The sequence below is a fragment of the Drosophila simulans genome, chromosome 3R (genome assembly GCF_016746395.2).
Source record: "Drosophila simulans strain w501 chromosome 3R, Prin_Dsim_3.1, whole genome shotgun sequence".
In the NCBI taxonomy this organism is placed as follows: Eukaryota; Metazoa; Arthropoda; class Insecta; order Diptera; family Drosophilidae; genus Drosophila; species Drosophila simulans.
The window spans coordinates 7,748,722-7,774,441 of NC_052523.2; the positions used below are offsets into that span (position 1 = coordinate 7,748,722).

The 25,720-nt window shown below is 40.9% G+C and overlaps 1 protein-coding gene and 1 long non-coding RNA gene across 5 annotated transcripts in view; one reads left to right on the forward strand and one right to left on the reverse strand.

The window, feature by feature from the left end:
- Positions 1-25,720, forward strand: part of LOC6727559 (sex determination protein fruitless) — a 100,566-nt gene that overhangs the window by 17,916 nt on the left and 56,930 nt on the right. The window lies entirely within an intron of this gene.
- Positions 8,041-25,452, reverse strand: LOC123327315. The gene is made up of 3 exons (XR_006541967.1): positions 24,804-25,452; positions 8,780-8,934; positions 8,041-8,512 (listed from the first exon to the last, which is right to left on the reverse strand). It is a non-coding gene; the product is annotated as an uncharacterized LOC123327315 (long non-coding RNA).

Here is a 25,720-nt window from a genome sequence, read left to right on the forward strand (position 1 = left end):
TGCCAATTTTGGCAACGGCGACGGCTGCGTTATGAATTATTGGACACTATTGAGTGCCGCCGTGCGGCGTGCTACCAAATTTGTGTGCCGCGCTGCCTCGAGGACTCGCCGGCATATCGGATGCTGCCGCCTGCCTGCTGCCTGCTGCTGCCGCTTGTTGCATGTTGCATGTTGCTGGCGACACCAGGCAACGGCAACAAACACAGCAATTTGTCAGCGCAGTCGCAGCGTGTCTGAGAGGCACAGAGTTTGGGCAAAGCCAATGCCAAATATGGCCAGGCCACAGCGAGTACTGCGAGTCGTTGGCTAAAAGCGCTGACAATTTGGCCATTTTTTATTCCATTTTTATACTTAACTTTATCACTTAACTGTTTATCATCTATTCACAAGCAAGTTAAGTTAATAAATAAATATCGAAATTTTCAGTTAAGAATTATAGTTGGAAATATTCAGTGCACAAGTGGAATATATTTAACAATCTTTTAAAATTTTATAAAATAAATAAACAAATCTTTGAATATTCTGCTAAGATAAAAATAAAAAGATTGGCTTATATTATTTGTATATTTTTTCATTTAAGACATTTTTGTAACATTAAATGACATGACATAGCTTAATTAGCTTTGTTTGAATTAATTAACTTTTTGGAAGATTCCTTCAGCTAACTTGGCTAACTTATTCCCACTTAAGGGTTGACTTAGCTATTTCTTTGGCAGTCATTGGCATCTCCGTTGACCAGCTGGCTGGCTGCCTTTTCATCTCCTGGCCTGGCCTGGCCGCCCCTCCTCCTTCGTATTCCTCGAGGTTGTGGGGCTGCACTTGCCTATGCGCGTTTATCGTTTACGTTATTTCTCGGCCGCTAGTTTTCCAGTTAGCCGCAGTTAGCTGTGCTGCATTTGGCTCAAAGTGAAAGATTTACGCGGCCTCTTACGCTGCCCCTGCCACACGGCCTCGAAGTCGCTGTTTCTGTTTCTTTTGCTCCCTTGCAGCGGCGCATGCGTGCCGTTATGGTTTATTTAATGCGTTTTGAAAGTGCATTTTCATGTTCGATGAGATTGATGAGAAAATTTGATTTATTTTTTTCCCTGCCTGCACATTGTATACTTAGTCTCGTTGGCTAGATCTGCTGCATTTGCTGCATCTGCTGGATGTGCTGCCACCATCCGCCAATCCCCATCCTCATCGTCCGGCATCATTTTCATTTTATTTCATCTTATTTTTACTTCTCTTGCCCTGACCAACTGTCTGTGTGTCAGTTACACTTGCAGGTTGCGGCATTTTGTCAGAGGGACAGTTAGAACTGAAGGCAGGTCCGAGCCAAGTTGGCCTGCCCGTTAAATTGTTCATCGATCTTGGTCGGATCTTGGATCTTGGAGCTAGCAGCTTGGTGCTTGCAACTTCGATCTTGGCCATCGACAATTGGCAATCCATATGCCATAAATGGCCGCGCATGAGAAATGTGCTGTGGCATCTGCTCAATGCAATGGGAAATGTATCGGTTTGCAATCTTGGGCAGCCGATTGCATAACTTTTTCCTTATAGAATGGGCCTCACATTTGACATCGCAGGCCGATAGTTCAACAGTCTTTCAGAAATTCACCGAACATCTTTTTTCATTCTAAAGTTTAGGAGTCTTTAAAGACATACTTGACTTCCTGGATAGCTCATGTGATTGAATCTTCAAAAGGTGGCTATTTCGTCACATTGTTGCTGGTCAGCTAATTACATGGTCGTAAAATAGATAGCCGAGTGCGTTGATAATACAGATAAAGGGGCATTAAAAGGCCCGCACCTCTAAACTTCCGATCACGATCTCCCTTGTGGCACTAATAAACGCATCGTTAAATGCACAACAGTAAACTGGTAACTGGTCGGGCTGAATCTCGTTATAACTGCGATCCATCCACTAGCCACCTATTTCGAAAAAAAAAATCACTCGCCGCAGGGGGGTCAAGTTGCACACACAGAATTGGCTGGATGGGTTACTTTGTCACTGGGAAAGCAATAAGGACATCGTTTCCGTAGAAACTAAAACAACACTGGAAAAATAAGTCAAGTACTATAGCTATATATGTACATAAATATGTAGTTTTTTAGTTTATAGTTGATTAGTTTTTTTTGTTAACATAAAGAGGCAAGAACATATAGTAAATGAATCCGAGATTTTTTCCATAGAAAAATATATTTTTAGGATTTTGATTCAACAGTTTTAAGTTACATGGGGAGAAATAGAACTCTTTGCAGTGCAGCATTCAAAATAACCATACGAATCACAGTGTTGATAGTCGTCTCATCATTTTTCTGTCGCATGTTGCATAATGTTTATTAATGCACAAATTTTTACGATGCCATGTGGAACCTTTTAACGATGCCTCATAACGATTACGCCCCGTTCGGCCGGTCGATGGCATCTCAATGGTTCCAGGTCGATATGAGATGATATGATGTTGCTGCGATGGTGCAGCAATTGTTGCTCATGTTGCTTCTAACATATGAGCGGTGCATGCTCGGTGTTTTCTCTTACGACTTGCGACCAGTTGAAACACCACCAGCCACTGGTAACAATTTCAACTGCAACAATTTACAATTAGCCACGTTTGTGCTCCATTTCGCTGTCGCTGATTATTGCAAAATGAGACAGCGATCCCAATCCCATACACACTTGGCCATCTCGCATCTAACGGTCGAAAAAATAAATAAGAGGGGAGGAGAAAAAAAGCGGAGAGAAGAAAAATGCACAAATGCAATGCTCTCTTTTTGTCCCCCAGATGGCGCAGCGCTAAGCAATTAAAATTGCAGTCTCCACTTGCTTTGCCTGCTAATTGCGACCGGCATCGAACTGCATCTATATAGCATCTGCCACGCCCCTTTCCACCATACATCCCCAGAAACTTCGCGGAAAACGGAGGAGTTGCAGCTTTCGGAGGAGTTTGGAGCCGCCTTTGTCTGGTAACTTTTTGCCGACCGAGTTCGAGTTGAATTCAATTGTTCGCCGTTACTGAAATCTCAATCGATTACCAGTGCACTTGAATATAATTAACTCAATTTCGATAAAATAATATTTTAAAAACTGGAACTATTTACAAATCGAGAAATAGGCTTTAAGCTTGGCTTTTAAATAAAAGTTTAATTTAAACTCAGTTTACATTTTATTGTATTACTTTCTTGAGCAGTGTGTACAGCTTACATTTTTTGTAATTGCCAATAGTTTTCCCCAATTTCTTCCAGTGTTGCACCCCTCTAAATCAAACCACCCCCTTTTTCGAGTTCCTTTTTCGCTATTACTTCGTATTAGAAAAGCGTTTTCCAACATTGCTGGCCGCCCACTTGGGCGTCGTCTCGTTTGGCTCGTGTTTGAAATTTTAGTTGTTGGGTTTTTCCATTTCCTTCTTCATCGCTGATTCCGCCATGACCTTGACCAAGAAAGTGCACGCGTCGCTCTTGCCGTGCATGTAGTTGTGGGCTTGTGTGGGCGTGGCAGTTGCGTGAACCGGCAACTTTTCATTACATAATGCGACGAGACCTTCAAATTTCAGCAGGATGCTGTGGCAACTTTACTTGCGAAACTGCGGGTGCATTTTCCATTCGCCATTCGCCATTTTTCATATTTCCAGCCGAGTGTCAATAATTTGACGAGTACGTGGTTGGCTGTCATTTGACATCCTCACGGTTTCGCTTCTCCGCCGACCGGCTATAATTCAGTTTTTAGTCAGTGAACGACTTCAGATGCTCCGCAACGCGCTGTAAGCTGCAATTTGATAAACGTGCCGACATTAATGCCGCCTGACATGAAAAGCCAGCCGCCGACTTGCGCAAGTTGGCGGAGAAATTGCTGCTTAAGCCGCCAAAGGAGGAAAATAAGGACACCATACAACAATGGGGCACGGGAGAAAAAAAATGAAGAGAGTAAGTGCAGTCAAAGGCGCGAACAGGAGAGCCATTGTAAGACAACAAATACAACATCAAGGACACACCATGGACTTGGCATCGTTTTGTTTTATGCGTAGGACTGTTTTCAGCTAACAGGCATCAAGGATTTCTCAGCCGAAGGCATCCTTATTGCATTTGCGGAAGAGAAGAGCCATTAATGTGGATTAGGTTTCAAAGAGTTCTATTGGGGTGTGAAATTCCTGTGCTAAATTCTTCAAGCTTAATCCAAGTAATAGCAAAACGGGGAAGCTTGCATCCATTACTTTGAGTATTTTCAAGGATTACAATACATATCAGATATTCTTACTACGAATTAAGATTATATCTCGTTACGATTATCTTTCAGTTCGATCATATTATCAGCTATAGAGAAAATTTGTAATTTCCTCTGCACTTTATGTTTTACATTAAATCTGATCACCGGATATCTTATCCCAAAGCCCACACTCATAAGTAGTGGCAGCTGTGAAATTTCTCTTACGACTTCAAATTTAACCCATTAGATACCATAAAAAGAAATCAATTTCTATAAAAAATATCCCAGCTCAAAAGTGTTCGTAATTTGATGGAAACTACTGTTGCTTGTGCCGAAAAAAGTTTCAATCTCGTGACAAGTCGAAACTGTGTTTTCCTTTTTGCAACAATGTGTATTACAAGCAATTAGAGCATTCAGTTTTATGTGGCCATCATTTGGCACGGTGCATTTTGGCCACTTGCCTGTAATTTGGGGCTCTCGCATAGTTTGCCGCTGATGACCCTAATTAAAAGCACAACCCGCACACACAGAACCCAAACACAATTTCCAGTCTGCTCCTGAGAACCGAGGCCTTTATGATCGGGCGGCACAGACCGCAACTTTGGCATCAGCATATGGGGTTTGGTCGTTGCAAGTGGCGGCTTTTACGACTGCTATCGCCAGTTACAGTTAACATTATTAGGTCCCGAGCTCCACCAACAACAGTGCACTGGGAGAAAAAAAGAGTTAGTATAGACTGACTTAACAAGTGATTCAAGCAAACTACGATGTTAAAAGTCAGAAAACAAAAATGTTTCTTTTTTATTGGGGTATTACAGTATTTAATTATTTAATATAAGTATCTAATCCTTGTGATTTTTCATTAAATTGTAGTTGTTATCCTACTGATTCACTTAGAATGAGTCATATTTTCTTTCCGTGCTTCTTTTTCCGCTTAATGACTTTAATAATCCTGTCACCGATCATTAAAAAATCTCCACGAACACACAAAAGAAATTCCATGGCAGCTTCAATCAAAATAAAGTACACGCTCTTCCTGCTCGGCCGCTTGCAACGTGGCCCCTGGTTTTGACCAGGCCAAAAGCGAGGCAGAGATGCAAAGGCGGGAGAGAGACTTGCCGATCGGACTCTGTTTGTTCTCACGTGGTATTCAAATTCTAACAACATTTTAATGATAACCTCGGCGGACATTAAAACTCATTCAGCCGTAATAAACATTAATAACACTTTAATCCGTTGCACGGCAAGAGCTGTGCGATTTTCCTCATTTTTTCGGTGTGCAGATGCAGATGCTGCTGCGCATGCGCAGAATTTGCGACTTTCCTGCAGCTGTGCGCCTCGTGCTATCAAAATAATCAGCGAGGAAAAAGACGGCAAGTGAGGTGGCAAATAGAAAGGGAGGAGCTGAAGACAGGGACGGACATGGAAATGCCTTCAAGCCAGTGCACACACTCGAAAAAAGGGAGATTTTTCAAACTATATTAGTTGAAATCAATCAATTCGATAGTATTTCATGATTCCACATGCTGTGTGGCTTAATAATATTTTCCAAAAATACAATATATACTAGGTTGTCCCCCCTTTACCTAATTATTTCAAAAGTATTATGGACAGTGTGCTGTGGCCGTCAGCGTGGAATAAATAATAGAGAAACTTGTTGCCGTTGTTACTGTTGCTGTTAGCTGGGCGCGTTGTAAGGCTATAAAAATGCATGTTTGCTAAATCAATGCAACAACTTGGGGGCATGGCAGCAGCAGCAGCCGATGCCCAAGTCGAAGCCGTAGCATCAGCATGAAGGCGTCCCACATGGACCAACCTTCCAACCTACCTGGCAACCGACCAACCAACCTGCCCACCTTTCGCCTGGCATCCTTTGAAGCAAATGCAACTGCAACTGCAACGCTGCTGCTGCTGCGGCTGTGTGCGATCTTGCCACTTACGTAGGCCGCGTGTGGCAGGTTGCCGTTGCATTTGCAGTGGATACAGCCTATACTGGACGTAGATGCCTTTGGCTATATATGTGTATATTATGTAGATATTGTTTTCATTGTAGAAGAATCCAATAGTGGACTCTAATATATAGATTAAAATATATATGGTTTTATATAAATATAAAATGTTATTTTCATCCATTTGAACAATGCATATGTATTTTCCATCAATTTATTGTTTATAGAAAAGCAGAACATTTCATTCGTAATTTGGGTAATAATAACTCTAATTTTCAGTAGAGTTGATGCTTTGATAAAAACTTGTGAGGAGCGAAAATAGAGTATATGTATATCCATGCTATTGAGGTCTCTCTGTATAGCCCGTTTCTCGGCTGCACTGGGCTCTGGCCCCATACCAAGGTCTTTGAGCGGTTCTTGTTGCTGGTTTGTGGACGATAGTTGGTGGTGCTGCTTTTGTTGGTGCTGGCAGGCCAGATCATTTTGCTTCCTAGTTGCATGTGGCCCATGTAATTGTGTGCCCATATGTTGGTGCACGGTGCACGTGTGTGTGTGTGTGATAAGTGAGGGGGAGATCTGGATGCTGGATGGGATGGGATGGGTTGGGATGGGATGGTGGCAGGGTGGTGTTGAGCCACTCGGCCACTCGCTGTGAGTTGGCCTAGCTGTTGGTGGTGCTGGTTGCTGGTTCCTGCCTGGTGGTTGGTCGTCGGTGGATCGCGGATTGCGGATTGGGGCCCGCCGATTCAGAATGTCGCTGTCCCTTGACTTCGGATGGTATGCCAGGCTAATCGAATTTCCGAGGATGCATTCACTTTGTCATGACAGTTGGACAGGCAGGTTGAGGTCGAAGTGGTGGGATCCCACAAGAGCCAATCCCATTCCATGGAGCGCAGGGCTCCGTTCGCCACAACCTGATGCGGCGAGTTTCAACCTCATATGGTGAAGAATGATAGAGTAGGAAATTTAACATTTACCAAAAATACCAGTTAAATTGAATATTACATATATGCAGAAATATATTTAATATGAGTATTCTTGGGCATAACCAAAAAATTTATTTATACATCTTTTCTCAATATAATACATTACATTTTTCTTCTTTTTTAATAATATAAAAAAATGTTATAAACCTTTTAATCACCACTTGTTCTGCATTAAATAACCAAAGCGAGTTAAAAGTCGTATTAATGCATTTGGGTTTTATGTTCTTAGTGCATTACGAGATCGTGGTTAAAGCTTTGGGCCCCTTAGATTCCATTAGTATTATTACATTTATCAGCCGAACATGTTGCCGTTGTTACGAGTCCTCTTTGCTCTTTCTATCTCTCTGCCCCCCCGCCAACGCCCCTCTGCCCATCGAGCGATGTTGGCCAAATCGAGACCTAGGGTCCCAATTCTGGTTTCTGGCCAGATTCTGGCCGATGGACTTCATCTCGGGGATCGCACTCAAAAGGTTATGTGCAGGGCCGGGCTCTCCTCTAAAGTGTTTGCACTGCGTAATAAACATAGAATTCAATTTTCATTAAGATGTTGCCCCTGATCCCTTGCCGTTTACCGTTAGCTGGCCTCCCCGCCCCAACCGATTTCTTTTTATTTTTTTAGGGCCTTTTCCTGGGACGAAAAAAAGGGGGACGAGTATTTCAATAATGAATTCGAGATAAGCGCATTGGCTTCATTTGCCCCAGGTTGCCGCATGCCACAACACTCGGCAAAAAGAGTTTAAAGTTAAGAAAAGGATTTAAAGTGAAGAACACAAAATGGTCGACGATTAATAGTGTAATACGTGGCGTATACTTAATATATTAAGGTTGGAATTGGGTTAGATCAATAGATTAATAACAACATATTTATTTAAATTATTATTATTTCATACGACTGATTTCTTTTCTTAAGTGAACGGCTTTCTTTAAAAAATATTTAAAAATGATAGAAAATTAAAGCAGGCATGGTAATTTTGCAGTGTAGGTACTAGGATGTGGCTGTGCCTTTGCCCGTGGATGGACAAACATTTGTTGTTAGAGGAATTTTCATTTTATATAAGAGGCAATCGCAGTGAACCGGACCAGCCCCGAAGGTTTTCGCAGCCAGCTGGGGAAAAGCTCAGGCCGAGGCTGCTCAAGTGCGCAATTTTCTCACATGGCAGTCGCTGCTGTTGTTGTAGTCCCATTCCCATTCCCATTCCCATTCCCGTTCCCGTTCCTATTCCCATTTCCAGTCGCAGTCAAGTTGTCCCTCCAAAAGTTGTAGATTTAAATGAACATGGCGCTGGCCAGCAGAGTGGACAGCCAGACACACATAGGCTAATGCCCAGGCCCATGCGTGTTGATCTTCCGCATCTTCGCAGGTCTCCGGGGTCCAGCTAGAGTCCCTGATTCTGTACTTGAAGAAATTTAAATATTGTTCTTCATTGTTAAAAAAAAAAGTATCTTTAAAAGTATCTATAGTTGATTGACTGGCATTGATGATCCCAATGCAAAGATTTAGCGCTAAGGATTCTTGTTGTTTTACAAAGTTTAATTTTTTCAATTATATTTTTTGTTAGATGCTATTTATTTTATAATAACTTGAAGATACATGCAGATTCTAGATTCTAGTTGCACCTTAAGTTTATTGCTACTTTTTTCTTTCTGTGTAAGTGTACCTTCCCCAAACTCTTCGACTCGATCCCGATTGCATTTTGGTTGCCTATAGCTGACACAGTTGACGAACACGATGATCACGATGCGAATGCGGATGATGAAGATTAGCGTCGGCTGGCCGTTTCAGATTGCGGATGCATCCGCGAACCTATCTGCACTGAAAATAATGAATAGCATAATATGATAGTGGATGCAACTCATTAACTATAATAACAGATTTAAGCTTTTCTTTAAATCGAATTGTTAGATATCTTGCGTCATAAGAAGTATAGTTTGTTTATTTAAGAGAAGTGCATCAAATTTCGTCTGCGTGTAGAACAAGTTTCTCGCTTTTCCTGCGTTGTTGTTGCAAGTGCAGCGGCGGCAATATTTAAATTGTTTTATACATCGTTGTGCTGTTAGATGGATTCAGACCCCCCATACCTTTACACCCCCTCCACTGACTGGGCCATTGGATGTCCTAATGCGTAGAATTGCTAGAGAATCGAGGGGATTGCGAGTCATAAGGATGGTGGTGGGCCATTCGCTTCCTAGTTGGGCCGCAATTTGATTTTCTTCGAGCGTATACCTGCTTTAAATTTCCGTTTATGCCTTGTGAAGGCTTGTAAAATGTTAAATGAAATTAAAATTTATTGCCTGGCCAGCCAGCCGTCGATTGACGTTTGCACATGGCGAATGGCCAGTTGGCTTTTAGATGGCCGCTCGAAAATCACTTGGCCAAGGAACTTCTGTTCTTGGCGATTATGAATCTGTGCCTCCTCGCCTAACTGTTAACCAAATAAATGGTTTATTGGGCAATGATGGCGAAGGCTTTTGAAAATTGTTTATTTAAAGTTTGAGCGTTTCGTTATTTATTGGCATTGAAATGTTATGGAAGAAAATTAAGGTTGTGTCTAACTTTGGGCCATAAAAGCCATGTTTGTTGTTGTTTTTCTAAGAATGTAAAAGTTGTTTTAATTAAGTAATATCGTTAATAGTTATTTTGCTGTTAATGCACTCTGGTCAAGAACCAATAAAGAAATAACTGCCGAACAACTATTGAAAACCAATTGATTTTGCTCTACATTGTTTTAGTACAGTTTATAGTTTAAACATTAGGATATATAGCCATTTGAAATTGATTTAAAACACACAATTAACTTCCTACTTATTCAGCCGTTCATACGGTGAATTTAGGCCAGTAAAAATAAGTCCTGCCATCTTCTCGCGGTAACTTTCAGCACTCTACAAGCAATCTCGGCCCACGATAAGCTATATTTGCTATAGCCATTGTTTCCAGATTGATCTGGCCGGTTCATTCATTCGCCGGCTTGATTCCCGCAGCTAAATATGGACATTAAACGCGAACAAAATGGGAGCAACCGCAAATGCCTGCAATTTTCCACTTGACTTGAGCGTTTCTGGACGCTCCGAGTGGCGAGTGGGCAGATGAGGCCGCCAAGGCATTTAGCCACGACCACGGACCTCCAAGTATCCCCCCTACCCTTCGAAAAGTGACTGCTCCTGCTGATGATGCTGCTGCCCACATTTGCCTAAAAGGGGCCCAAACCTGTTGCCTACTGAAATGTAAATCTTGATGGTAATTTTAATAGAAAAAATCGAGGCGAACCGTTGGTTAGCCCAGGCCAAGGAATAGTTGGCTAACTAAGCCTCGGCACGGGATAACACTCCAGAACAGGAACAAAAACTACAGGGAACTACGGAAGCACTGCAAATAAATACTTGTAGTGTAATTTGTATCTTTGATTCAGTAGCTTATAAACCAAAAATTAAGTTTGAACAACGAACTTGATGTGATAGGACTTTTACCCTATGAGATACATTTTTATTATGAAAATCTCTGGGCCATTTCTTCCACTTTCTTCACATAAAACACTCGCATTTGATGAAATCTGTATATTTGATTTGCTGATTTTTGCCGAGTGCACTTATGCGAGCGCGGGCAACGCCAAATGTTTATTGTGCCATATAAATGGCCACATTTGCAGTTACCCTAGGACCGCTTCTTGCCCCATGTTGCTGCTGAACGCATTCCTTCGCCTGAAAGTGGCTGCCACTCAGGTACATTGGCCCAATCTGCCGCCCTGCTTTTACGCTACCCTCCCCTGCCTTTCATCCCGCTGAATATATATATATACGTACGTACGTATGGCTATATGTGCGAGTGGCTGATGCTGGGCTGCATCTGCAGCGCCCGCTGAGTGGACAAACCAGATATTGATAACGGCTCTTCGATGCTGTTACTTTAACAGCCGCATTGCTCAGGCCGAGGACAGGGATTGCAACTGCAACAGCAACAGCAACATTTACTGCTGCACACGGGCAACACTTCTCTCTGGGCTGTTTGTTTTCGTATGGAATTAAACGCCTTGGCGCACAGGTGCTGGCCAAGAGATGTCTTCTTGGCCCAGCCAGCTACAGCTCCAACTCCAACTTCGCGCCCCATCCCGTATCCACCTCAACTGCTCAGGTGCAACGGCGGGGCTGCTTGCATTTTATTTGCAATTATTTTTGTAGCGCAAAGGAATTACCCGCCCGGGGATGCACAAGGAAAATTATTTTGAATATTCTACATTAAAATCTAGTAATGCAGGATCTTAAAAATCCCTCGATTTTAACTAAGTTACATAGCAGATTGTGTTTGTAATTTAAATTAGTAGGTTATAGCTGTATATTTCAACTCAAACCTTATAATTATAGAACAAATATATGAACAAATATAAACATAAATTTTTCAAGCATATAATTTAGTTTTTTATCAATATTTATTATTTATTTAATTCATTTAACAGTTCAATCTGGTGTATATATTTTACTATAGACGCCCTATTTTTTATTGGACATCCATTGCTTTTATTGGATATCTCCTATAGCAAGTAGCTTTCTGACCCAATATTTGTTTATTTTAAACTAAACCTAAGTCCTTTTCTCTCAGTGCCTATCTAAAACTGCGACTTTGGCGTTGGCTTTTTGTGCATGGCTTTATCAGCGGCTCCAGCCTGGGCCATCTCCTCTTTGGCCGCGCTAAGAGCCAGGCGAATTCTAATTCTAATTTCTGCAACGCAGCTGCGCGCCAACTCCAGAGCGTAGATCCCAGTACCCGGTATCCAAGTATCCAAGTATCCAACTATCCAAGTACCCAGCCTCCAAACTGGCTAACTGCGAACTGCAGGCCTTGGACCAGGTCCAGTCCTTAGCTCCGTTGGTGGCGCTGTTGGTGTTCATTACGCAAGAGGTGAATGCACCGCCCGGCACTTGCTGGGAATTGGAATTCTGGAAGCAGGGAGCTGCTTGCTGCTAGCTGGTCCCTGGAATCTGGAGTCCGCAATCCGACCAGGCAGCGAATCAATGAACTAAGCTAGTTTCACGGCTGCGGCAATTAAAAATCCGCTCGAGCGTCATATGCAAACATGTTTTCGGTGTTTTCTGCGGGTCCAATAGCATTTGCTAGAAATATGCAAAAATCGAAATAGCAAAGGTCAGCGGATTTGAAGGCTGTTCTCATGCAGCGCGTTCCAAATCCGATTTCGATTCCGAAACCAAAACCAAATCCGAACTGCGCTCCGAACTCTCGAGACGGCGAGATTCATTAACCAAGTTAATAATTAAAAATAAAATCAGGGACACAGATCGATCGATCTGCGACCGGCTTGCAGTGACTTCGCAGCGACTTGGCCAAAATTTATTACATTTCAAACAAAGGCAAACAAAAAGCCAAGACACCAGTAGAGGCAGAAACGCAGCGAGATATATAGACTTCCGTATTTGCCAAATTGTTGTTGCCATTGCCGTCTACAATAAATTACGACAACTTGATGGCATGATGAGGGGGTGAATCTGGGGGAGGGGGGTGCTCGAGGGCAGTCGCGCATAATTTTGGCAAACTTAGCGAATCGAGCGAAGGTTTTTTTGGCTTGGGACGGGGCCCCGCTAGACCAGTTTTTAAATTACATGCAAAGCATTCCAAATGCAAACTAAAACATTTATTTCTGTTTCATTCGATTTCGTCGCCCGTCTCGTCTTCCTGCGCTTAAGTGTATCTAAACTTTAGACAAAATGCAAACAGCATAAAACACACAAAGAAATCGGTCGAATAAAAAAAAGCAGAGCAGAAACAAAGCAGCCAAAAATCGCACATTTTTTCCTACTTTTTTTATTTTTTTTTGTTTTTTGCAAACTAAAATTTATTTCAAGGGCAAATGCGCGATTTTTTTTTTTTGCGCGTTCTCTATTTTTTATTCTCCTTGCACTGCGTCGTCATCGGGTCTTTGATACCCTAACTGCGGGCATATGCCAATTATTATTATTATTAATAATAATTAATCAAAAATTAACTTTCAACTTTAACTGGATCTTCTCAATACAGTAGAATATGCATGTATGCCAGCACATTTTATTAAACATATTTAACTCTTTCGTTTAAAAAACAGGTTTATTATGAGCGCATCTTGCGTTCCATGCGACTTTTGATGTTCCTCCTGCCCATTTTAATTTTTCGCCTAATACTTTTAATAAATTGCCCGGCGCCAAGCCCAGGCACTTCGCTTTTTTCGGCGAAAACTCAACTGAAGCGCTTTAGATTTATGCGTCGTGGCAATTAAATTCATTCAACGTAATTTATGAGCGACCCGAAATACTTGAGGGTGACATAATTGAGGGCGTCGAGAGATGGCAGCCCTCATCCAAATTTCCGAATTTGATAGCAAGTGGGAGCCACTAAATTGGTTCATTTTTCTATATGTATTTGTGGGTGGTGGGTTCAATAACCTGGCGGAATTATAAAGCGAGTAAACAAGAAATTTATTTGGAAATGGCGAAAATTGGGCTAAGTAAATTACGCACATTTGGCCAAATGCTAAACAGGCGAAAACGGGGCGGCGGGTAAACAAAAGAACTTTTGTAAGACATATTCATCTATGTGCCGCAAAATATCTATATACGCGTATATAGTGCTCTATTAAACAGATCGCCGCAGCGTGTAATATTTGCATTATAATCAACAGAATACGCGCCCCGATTAAAACCATATTGTTCTCGATCATTTTTGGGGGCGGTTAGGTGTAAGGTGGGCAGCTGGCGCCCTACTTTCGCTGGTTATTTGTGCGCCGATCTATCTATACACAACTTTTGGGCCAAATTAGGGCATCTATTTGGGTTTATTTGTAAAGCAAAAATGGTTAATGTCTAATACGCGGTTGCTGTTAGCCAAAACGAAACATATGTGTGGAAATTCTCAGCCCATTGGAAGTCAAATGAAATTGAATGAAAATATCTAACCAAAGAATATCCACATTGCACATACGCCGTGTGATCCCTGACCGCCGACTGAGAACGTACACATCCCATGCCCACTTAGCACTCGTCAAATCAATTACAATTTATTAGTTTTACTTCGGTTATGCATTTCATTAATCACTAAACGCTATGATAGCTCAAATATTGAAAACAAAAAGCTCAAAGAACACCTTGTTTAAAAATATCTCAAATAAAAGATACATATATTGAAAATATTGAAAATAATCAAAAATAAAAAAATGTATAGGTTAATCAATATAAATACTGTTCCTTGTCACTAAGTTATTCACTCCTAAAATATTAATAAGTAACTAAAATGTGTCTTTAAAAGCATAACTTGATAGATTTTAGCCAATTAAATTGGCAAATTTTGAGTTCAGGTTAATGAACCTACATAACTATAATCGTGACTTGATAATATTGCTTTATAGCAATGATTTGACTAATTTGGGAATTTTTTCAAGCGCTGTTCATATTGACTCATATTATTTTAAAATTGTTAAACATAAAATGCTTGATTTAAATGGAATTTTCTTTCTTAAAAGTGAAGCAGATATTTTTTTTAATTTTGCTGCTAACCCGAAATGCGGTTGTGCAAAAAATAAAAAAAAGAACAAAGGCAAACAGACGACGTTTGTCTTTGCTGTTGTTGTTTTCGCCTTTTGTTGGTCGAAAAAGACGAAAACGGAAGACCGAAAAGCAAACGCAGTGATTACGACAAACGACGAAACGACCTTGCCAATTACTGCTGTTGGCTGTCGACCACCCCCCACCCCACCTCACCAGCTCACTCACTCTCTCTACCATTTCTCCAGCTTCTTTCACTTTGATTTCCTCGCATTTAAGTTTGCTTGATTTGCGAACTTTTCAGTGGGTGGCTGGGCGTTTTCTGGCACGTGTCAAAGGTTAAATGCGAGCCCTAAGCTAAATAAACTATTTGCCATCTCTTCAGCATTCTCTTTGGCCGGCGAGTAAGAGAAACCTCCTCGCTCGCGAAGAAAGCTCGCCAATAATTAGCGCATTTCCAACGCTCGCCGATGCTTCGGGTTTTTTTTCTAGGTCTGTGTTCGGTTCCGAATTCGGTGATTTGAGTGCGTGCGATCGCGGTTACCGCATCGCTCGCCGTATCTCTGTGTGCGAAAAGTATCTGTGAGATACAGCTGGGCGTTCGAAATTCGAATTGCTTTACACGAGCAACCGAGAGATACTTTATCCTCTATGTGATAGCCAAGGAGAGAAAGGGCGAAAGAGAGGGCGAAAGCATTGTTATAGCTAGAAGACAGTGACGGATCATCAAACTTTCTTTGAAATGGAATTCCTGATTAAATTGATTAATTTATGTGCATTGCATAGCTCAATAATAGAACATTTTCTAAATTAATATTACGATTTTATTCTAAAGACACAACTTCAGTATATCGCAAGCATCTGCCCCTGTTTTTCTCGCTGTCCTGATTCTCCGCAATCTTTTGTGTGGGCATTTTTTGCAAAAGTTTACGCATCTGATGGTTCCCTCTTCCCCTTATCAAGTGCGAAATATGTGTGGAGGATGAGTGTGCTTGTGTTTGGTATTTGTGTGTAGTCAGTAGCAGCGACAGCACTTTCAGAGCCACTTAGGTGCACTGAAAGAACAGGTAAAAGCTAAAAAAGAAAGTTGACTTAAATAAGAAGTTTATGCTAAAAACATGTTAACTTGTGAAAAAACCAGAAATGAATCTATAATTGGAAACTTAGTTAGAATTTATTAAAATATTCAAATCATACATCATCATACCATATCACATATGAACATTATCAATTGAATTTAGAATGAGTATCCCAGATTTCGTCCAGTGTAGTGAGCACATGTGCCACAAGAACCGAGCATCTCTAACGCACACACAGATACCCACAGACACTGGGACAGCTTTTCATTGCTCAGCTGCAGAAACCCGCAATTCGTGAAAAGGGGGCGGGGCAGAGGCGTTGAAGGGGGCCGCGCGGAAGGCGTTCGGGAGGCAACGAAGCCGAGAACGATCGCCGTTCGTTGCCCATCTAAGACTAAGCCTATTCTAATGCCAAGTGTGCGAAAGAGAGCTAGAGAAACGGAGCGAGAGAGAGGGCCAGGTCCACAGAGAGAGGGAGATAGAGAGAGAGGGCAACTGCAACTCCAGCATTTGCCACATGCGAAATTCACCGCTGCAACTGGCGATGTTGCTGCTGTTGCTCTGCCAGCGGCGACTGCGACGTCGCGTCGTCTAAGTTGTTGCTGGACGTGTTCTTTTTAGACTTTTAGCATTATTTGCAGCATTTGCAACGAACACTCGCTAAAAACAACTGCAACCGCAACGTTGTGGCACGCGTTTCTATTGCTCGTCAAGCAACAACAAAAATATAAAACCGAATATCTGAAAACAAAATTTTGAAAAGAAAAAAAGCGCAAGATTAAACAAACGAAAAACGATCTTCTGAGTGTGAACAATCATCTGCGAGTGTTGTGAATATGCGATCGGCAACGAAAACCGTGAACTGTGAACAATCGCAACACATGCGACAGTGCAACATGTGGCGCCTCGCTGCCTAAAAGCAAAAAGATAATCAAAAAAAAAGTATGAGGCGATCCTGAAGGAAAAAGAGTGATAACAGTTGAAGGATTCGCCGAACTTGGAGTCCTGCGCGAGAATCTACATCTCTTAGTAGTTGTGACTTGGAAAAGAATTCAAAACAAACAGTTTGGGGTATAGAAATGATAGATAGATAGAAACAGAAAGGAATCAAAACTGGATAAATAAGAAGAATAATGTTTTTAAAGAAAATTATATACATAACTTTTAACTCTTTATTTGTAATTTCAAGTAAAAGAAACAAGTAACAACAATGATAAGCACACAGAATACAAATCCCAAAAATTAAACATTCTATCCGTTAGTAAGGGTATATAACAATAGTATCTTTATGACTATAGGTGTTCTAATATACCCAATATTCTAATAGGTATTCTAAGCATAGAGTGAAGTGCAGATTTCGTGGCTTCCAGGAATAAGCTTAATTGTTCAGGAATTCGCTGTAATCACTTAAAGAGAAACCCATTATATGATCCATTACGAAGCCCAGACCCAGAAGTTCCTTAAAATGTAATGCAATATGGCACTATCATCGCTACACACATGCAAATTGAAATGATTTCTGTAAAAGCAAAAACCTGAAATTCACAAACCGAATTATAATGACAAAACCGAAAAGGTGAATAAACAAAAGGGAGACAGAGACGCAGCATAGGGTGTGAGCGGGAGGGAAATCAGCTGGTGATGACTATCATCATTATCATGATCGCTTGAATGTGTGTCTAACATGTGAGGAGCATTTCATAATGCTTCTTTTTCGGCCCGGCACTTTTTTTTTCCGTGCTTGCCTCCTGTGCTTAATTTTCAGACAATTCCATAGAATTAAAAGCGATCCTCAGAGCAACAGGGGACACACTGGGGATGATACGGAAAGAAACCGAAAAGAATCGAGACAAAGCGAGACTTACAAAAAAGAGCAAACGACTGGCTGGCTACTAGGTTAGCAGGCAAACGTCGGCGAACGAGGAATAAATACACAATTTTATAAGCAGCCGACGAAATTCGCAAATTGCTCGTTTGAAAGCGAAAACCCTCCAAAAGAAGCTCACACACACCCTATTCGCAGACCCAGACACAGATACACAGACACAGATACCCCTCTGCGGATACAAAAGCCGTTCAGATACAGATACAGGGCACAGATACATCGGCAAGATCGCTGTAAGCTCTTCAAGGGTGAGGCAGCGACGTCTGCAGCGGCAGAGGCAGCGGCATGTCCAACTTGCCCTTGATCGTTGCTCGAAATGTCGCGCCGCAAAAATACAAAAAAAAGTTTTGAAAAAAAGAAGAAATATATATATATATATATATAAGTATATATATATTCAGACAGCAACAGCGCTGTAAACTTTGCCCATCCCTTTCCGTCCCGTCAGCGCAACGAATTTTGGCAACGCAAAATAAATCCACCGAAAAACTCATAAGAGCCAAAGCTAGCAAGATGACCGACGAATTGAATGCTCTACATAGATATAGTTCATGCTTTAATAAGATACATTACACTCAGTTTATCAGACAATCAGACTAGGATGATGATGATTAGACCAGAAAAGGTTGTTGAATAGTTAGCAAGCTATAGAAACAGATAGTTCTATTAGATAAATCCTCTTAGTTTTTTACACTAACTTAAAACGAACTTTTCTAACAGTATCTTGCCACCCTTTGCAGGGTATATCGCTTGCCCCTTTAAGTTTTTTGCTCAGTTTTCGCCTTCATAGAACCCATTTCGTTTATTTTGTTTACTTGGACGACGCGCCAAGGGATCAGATCGTAAGGGATTGGATCGGATCGCATCCGCCTGGGGTCTGGATCGGAATCTAAGCTGGGACAGTCGGCAGTCGGTTCGCACTGATGCGGTTCGCAGCGAGGGCTCCAGAGGAGGGTTACAGTTTTAGCCTCAACCAGTCTTTCAACTGCTCTCTTTTCGAATCTCTTTTTCCGTCTATGGGCTCGTTGTTTGGTGTTTGCTGCCTGGGTGCTTGCTTGGCTCATCAGGCATTGTGTAATAATTTGCACAAAGGAATTCCAAACTGAGAACGTGCGCGAGTGTTTGCTACAAAGTGTGTGAGATACAATCGCAGAAATATCATCAGCAAATGCCTCGTCGCATCAATGTGCCAGTTGAACTTGAGAGATACAGCTGCATACTCCAGATAATCGAATAATCCAAATACCGAAAGATACAGATACTTTGCCCCGGCCACAAACGCAGTGCAAATGTTATAGTGCTCCAAACTACCTTCAATTGCGGAAATGACAAGGTTCGTTCGCTCATTAATATCTGCAAATATTTTATGGAAAATAACTTTACAAAAGAAGATGATAATGAAATGGTTTTGGTCGAGTCTAATCATTTATTCAGCTGATGGAAGTTCAAAGTAATTTAGATATACAAATTAAGGGGGTTTTTTGGTTATGTCCATGGATTACTTAGTCAATGAAATATACTAAGTCGCTGTTTTAGCACTTATAATAAATAAATATTCAATAAGAAGATTAATATTTGAAGCATTACACATTATAATGAAATATAAATAGTTAAGATTTTGCTTAGCTTTGAATTCCAGGAAATCCTTTTAAGTTCTGATACAGCAACAAGCTGCCTAGAATATGTTTATTAGTCATTAAACATTTCTAAAGTAGATGCCATGCTATAAATTAGAAAACTATATGGAATACAGCCATTGTCAAGGGCATCTGCGATATAGCCGATTACTCATCCCATGCGATCTTGTTTTATTGCAAATGTTTCGGGTTTGGTGGAATTCGGTGTATTAATTATCCCACGCTCTCTACCATGGCGACCGATGTTTGCCAGTGTTTGCGTTTTAGTATCCAACTATTGCTAATTGCCAAAAGTATCTGTCGTGGCGCGCCCTGCCATTTTAAAATTGATTTTTCGCCGCGTTCTGTTTCCCATTTAATACATTGATTTTTTGTGTATTTTTCGCAAAAGCCATTAAAGATTGGTAAGTCGTCTGCTAGCGCCCATATGGTCAAAGTAACTGCCGCTTAAGCCGCTGCCAAATCGATGCCAATTTGGTGGACGGCTCGTGAAGGACAAACGCGACGCGATCGTGTTGGCTAATAGGAGCAGCAGAAAAAACACGGCAGCAATACTAAATCCACACTCAGAATAAAATCGTAAATGATTTAGAATATTTCAGAGAACTTAAAGATAGTCCTTAATTGATTTAAGATACAAAAAACCAAGAGAAATTCGAGTTTTAACTTTTCGTATGTTTTATAAGATATTTCAAGAATACCATTTAATATAATTTATTATCTCCTGACTAGTTAAGTTTTAGTTGTTTAAGAACCGCTTTAGTTGCAGCCTGACTTCGAATATCCAAGTGTATTAGCTGAAAAAGCAAGAAAATCGGCGGTGACGTCGTCTTTGAAAATAGATGAAAATACGCAATGCATGCTAATTGAATAATTTGAATTGTGGCACCTACAAACAACTTGTTTGGCATTTGTCAGGCTCACTAATTTAGTTGCAGCTGATATTTTGACAGCTTTGGCTTATGGCGAGCGTGGGTGGGTGCATTGTGGGTGGGTATCGAATTGCATCGGATTGCACTCGAAATCAATGCGAATGCACATTTTTGGTCAACTGTGCGCAGTGCAAACACTTTTTGTTTCGGCTGCGATTAAAACAAATGGCCCGGGCATCTGAGCCACTATCGCTGCGACTCTGGAATGATGTCATCGGAATAAAAAAGTATATAATACAGCAGCTGCTGCTGCTGCTGCCGCCGCCGATCTGTGACAGACATGCAGGGTCAGGTTAAAGTTGAATCATTTGTTTATTTCGCAACACGATTTTTCTCTTAGCTCGCATCGATATGGCTGCAAACTTGGCCGCTAATTAATTGAGTCCCATTTTATCGCGCACAAAAGCCACTCGGGCAATCAATTGCAACAATAGACCCCAGATGCGTATTATTAACGGATATTCCATGCGGATCAATAGAGAACCTTATGGCATTATTCGTTGGCATGGCCAACACGATCGATCGGTCCTTCGATTTACAGTACAATAGGCGCTGCATTACACTACGTGCTGTGCGTTTCATAAATATAAGATAAGTTAGGATACCAACAATATATGTGTGTATCTGTAGATAAAAAAGCTAGTAAGGCTTCAGATAGTTGGGTGTAAACATATTTTTTTTTTTAAAGCCTCTTTATAAACACGATAATCCTCCACATGGTGATATACTACCATTATAAAATATATAATATCATAAAATAGTATAAAATTCATGTCAAGATTTAATATCTTTTATCTGTATACCTTTAAAGATCTTCCAATTATCTTGGTTAATATTTTATAAGCTTTTTTTTTTAACTTATAATCATAAACCGTTAAAAAGAACCTCCAAACGATCTTTTAGTTCTGAAACACGCGGTTGGCCAGCGAAAACACACACAAACGCACAAGCTGATTGGTTCGCTTTTAAAAGATACAACTTCGGCAAATATCAACTTCAACTTTTTTCGCGAGATTCTTTCGGCGCTTTTCAGTTTTCAGTTTCGTTTTTTGCCGTTGGCTTACAAATAAACGGCTTTAACCTTGAGCGAGCGCATTTAGTTTGTAAGTCACGTCTAAGTCCCCGCTCAAAGGTTTTGACAGCGACGTCGCCGTCGCCGTCGGCTGCGCTGCCGACTGTGCCGCCGACGCAGGCAGCGGCGCATGCGCAGAAATTGGCGATTCGGTTTTTGGGTTTTCGCTGTTTTCGGCGCTGCGTTTTGTCTTTGGCCATTTATGCCAAATTTTTCGCGTGCTTCGCTTACCCTTCTTAATTTTTTTAGCCACGTTCTCGTTGCCAAGTGTGGCTGTGTGTGCGTATTATGTTTTATTTATTTCTTACCTTTTTGTGTTAATTTTGGAGCTTGTAAGCCAGGCTGGGCTTTTGCACGCCACGAAAAAGGTTAAAACATGTTTTTGAACTAGCTTCGCTTCGCTCGCGCCATCGTTCCTAGTGGCCAACTACTCATTCTGCTGGCTGTTGTGCTCTTGACGGCCTGTTTTTGCCATTTCTTGTGGCACAAAGCGTCGTAGTCATGCATCCAAAGTGGCGATTATGTAATGGCCAGAGCTCTATATGTATGTAGGTATGTTTGAGTATCGCGCCCGTAATGGCAAGGTGACAGGAAAGGCGCTCGATAAAAGTCTATTTAATGGACATTTATCTACCTCTGCAATTTGCACAGAACTCGCTGCTTTTTATGGGCAGTTAATTCCGAATGGGCTCTCATTTATGGTTAATAAGCTTGGTGCAGCATGAGAAAATCTCTCGGCCAAATTCTTAGTCAGCAAGAGGGGGCTTTATGAATGAATTATGATCTCTTAACCAATTACTAATGAGACTCAAGAAAACTAATAGCAAGCTGCAAATCGAGCAAAAATCGTTTAATACCACTAATTTGGCTGGTAAATAACACTCTATTTATAGAAAATAATTGCTTATCAATGCAGAAATTCGCTGTTATTTGATTGCTAAACATAACATCAATTTGTAGGTACTTACAACGCAGAGCGCCAAGCACGCGCGATTAATTCGCTAACTTAATCGCTGCTCACCCACACACACACACACGCGTGCAAAAGTGCCAAAAAGTGACGCACACACACGCACAAAAAGATAGCACAAGCTGCTGCACGTGTGTTAGTTTGCCTTTTTCCCCAACAGTTTAGCAAATATCAATATCAATAGAAAAGAATAGGAATAAAGTAAATGAAAACAACAACAACAACAACGAGCGCTGAACGAGCTGCCAGGCTGCAACAACAACAACAGCAACGGCAATGCAAAACCAATTTAACAACATACAAAAATTAATATAAACATTTTTTATTGCCTTCCTCCCCTGTTGTTGTAGTCGTTGTTGTTGTGTTGCCTTTATTCGCTATTTCGGGTTTTGTATCGATGTGTGTGTTACACTCACTTACACAAGAGAGCAGTTCTCGATAGGTGAGTGTGTGTGCAAATGGGTCTGCCAAGTGTGTGTGTGTGTGTGTGTGCTTGCCTGTGAACTTTAAATTAGACGAGCCACGACAGCAACAACAACATCGGCACATGCGAAACAGACCCTAATAAATTTCGCATACTTTGCGAATTTATGCTGAGCCACAAGAACAACAATCAGCGACTACAGCGACAGTTGTTCATTTGGCGAGAGTGATGGAGCAGGGGGGTAGGAGCGGGCGGGGCGCGAAAGAGACGGCAGCCAAGCCCCAAAATTCGAGGGCCGCCGCTGCTTACGTCCCTCATGTTGCTGTTGCGGCGGCTGCTGCTGCAGAGTTGTTGCTGTGCTGATGTTGCTAGTGAAGTGTTGCTGCTGCCTTTCTTAACTTCACTCATGTTGCAGGCGTAGTTGCTTTCGACATTGTTGCTACAACTTTTACTCCTGAAGGAACAATGTTGCTGCTGTTTAACGGTAATGTTGCTACTCCCTCACTGTAGCTGCGTATCGTGCTGCGATACATTTTTATTGCTGGCAGTGCTGTCTAAGATTTTAAAGTGTAGAATTATACTGCATTCCTTCTTATTTGGTATTATACCTCATTAAACACTGCAGTCTACTTAAATTATAACTTAATCAAGTAATTTGGCATAATTATGATTCTTTAAATCACTTAATTTTCAAAATTGCTGCCGTGTTGCTGCTTCAGCAAATGTTGCTGCTGCTGACGACATCGGCTGAGCGTCGACGTCTGTTGGCGTCGCCGTTGACTGCATTTTGGCAGCTCTGCCAACATGGCTCATTTGAGCTTCAGCCTCTTCTTCTGGCTGGCTTTCAAGGACAAGTGTCGATTGCCGATTGGGTTTCCTCCTTCTTCTCCTCATCATCCACATCATCCTCCCTTTGGCTCCACACAATCCCCACGAGCTGTGACTCAACTTGGAGTCTGTGATGGAAGCGAAAACGAAGACGGAAAGGGTTGCCTCTTCCATTGGTTTTGTCATGGAAATACCAATACTTTCGGTAATACCAATCAATATGAAAAACAAAAGATGCTAAGCCAATTAGCCATCTATATATTAGCTTTGGCTAGGAAGGCAATCAAGAATTATATCTTGTTTAAAAGTGTATGGTTAGATTAAAATAAACAAATCTAATTATCATTTATTAAACATACATTAGACAACTTATACTTTTGCTGTTATTATTTATTTTAAAAATATTTCTAAATGTATTTGTTGTTAATTAATCATATTTAGCATATCCAAGTTCAAAGAAATGTAAATTTCACATCAATTACGTGAATCAAAATGTTGACTTTTCTATTCGCAATTCTTCGAGAATCTTGACTTTCTTTCTTTCTTCTAAACTTGCGAAACTGCAGCCAAATAATTTGGGAAAATAAGAAAGACCAACCGAAAGGCAGAAAGCTCGGCAGCTCCAAAATTGTTTTGTTTTTTCCTTTGGCTCTTTCGCTGGGATTTTGGCTGCTGCTGTTTTTTATTATTTACTTTATTTTGAACGCTCGTTTTTTTCAGCGCTTAATTTTTGCATGCACGTTTCGGCGCTGACCTTGAAATTTTTTCTTTCGCTTTGGCGTTCGTATTTTTTTTATTTGTTTATTGTTGTTTCTGCGTTGTTACTGTTGTTTTTTATTACGTTTTATTCAAAATTCACACACACATTCGGCTGTATTTCTTTTGTTATATTACGTTGCCGAAGAGGAAGCAATATTCGCAAAGCAGCAGGCGATAATAATAAAAACAATAAAAAGAAGGTAGAAATAAATAAAAAATAAATTAATTTCGTAAATTACTTGACAACGACAACAATGCCCACGAATTTTATAATCACTCGTTTTGTAGCCCAATTTTAATTCTGGTTTTTCTTTTGGCTGCAATTATCTTTTTGAAAATCTACTTAAACTGACGCAAGTCATGGGACATTTAATTAGATAATAATTTATTAACTGTTAGATGGGCAGATATATAATTGCATTTTCTATAATTTATGTTACTTGAACTTCGTTCTATTCAATGCTTAAAATATTTCAAGGTATACAATATTTTGTTTTAATTTAATTTTTGACCACAATTTGGATCTTAAAATAATTAATTTCCTTAATAAAATGTTAAAAGATCACAGGAACATTTACCTTATTTTGAGATCTAACATCTAAAGCGGCATTTTCGTCGTTTCTACTCCCACGACTCATTAGTTTCCGTTAATTGCAGTTAATTAAAATTCGCTAAATAATTTCACTTGACTTAATTATTTTCTATAACGTGCAGTTTTCGGATGTTCCGCTGCAAGTGGATATAGTAGATATTTTGATGTTTTCCCGCTGCCTTTTGCAACTCATTAAAATTTGTCGCCAACTTTTGCACCTGTCGTCGCTACCTTCGACACAGCTACACAACGGGGTAAAAAAAAACACAAGAAAAATAAAAACTTTTAACTGACAATACGGCCGAGACAGCCAGCAAAATACAAGTGCAAAAAAAATCCCACACAGATACAACGAAATTGAAATCGAAAGTGTCACGGCAGCTTGTTTTTGGGTTCTTTTGTAAATAGTATGTCGACATCTTGGCTCTCGGCAGCGTTTAATTTGGTTTTTCATTTTATTTCTATTTTTTTGGCTTTCTTTATTATTTTGAAAAGTGCTTCTGGCGGCGGCGACGAATGTGTTTCAGCCGTTTGGCATTACTCGACCACACTACGCGTTATTAATTTGACCCAAATTCGGCTGACAGCTGAAGAAGAGTGCGAATATCGTTCTGGGCCAACTTTGGGGCCATACCATATATTTCTCTAGTTTCTGGCCTACGAGAGGAAGTGCTGTAAGTGTTTGGGCTCGTCTGTCACTCGTAGGGTGATTTGTCAAGTGGTCAGATACGTTTTCCAAAACTGACAGCCAGCTGTGACAGCCGGCAAATCTTCCGCCTCATTTGCGAGATGAAAGCGAGTGCAGCTTGCACTCACTCAAACCCATCAGCCCCCTGCTAATACACTCAAATTAACCGAAATGTCAATTGAAGGCGCATCCGAGATGCGTGCTAACGTCTAGTA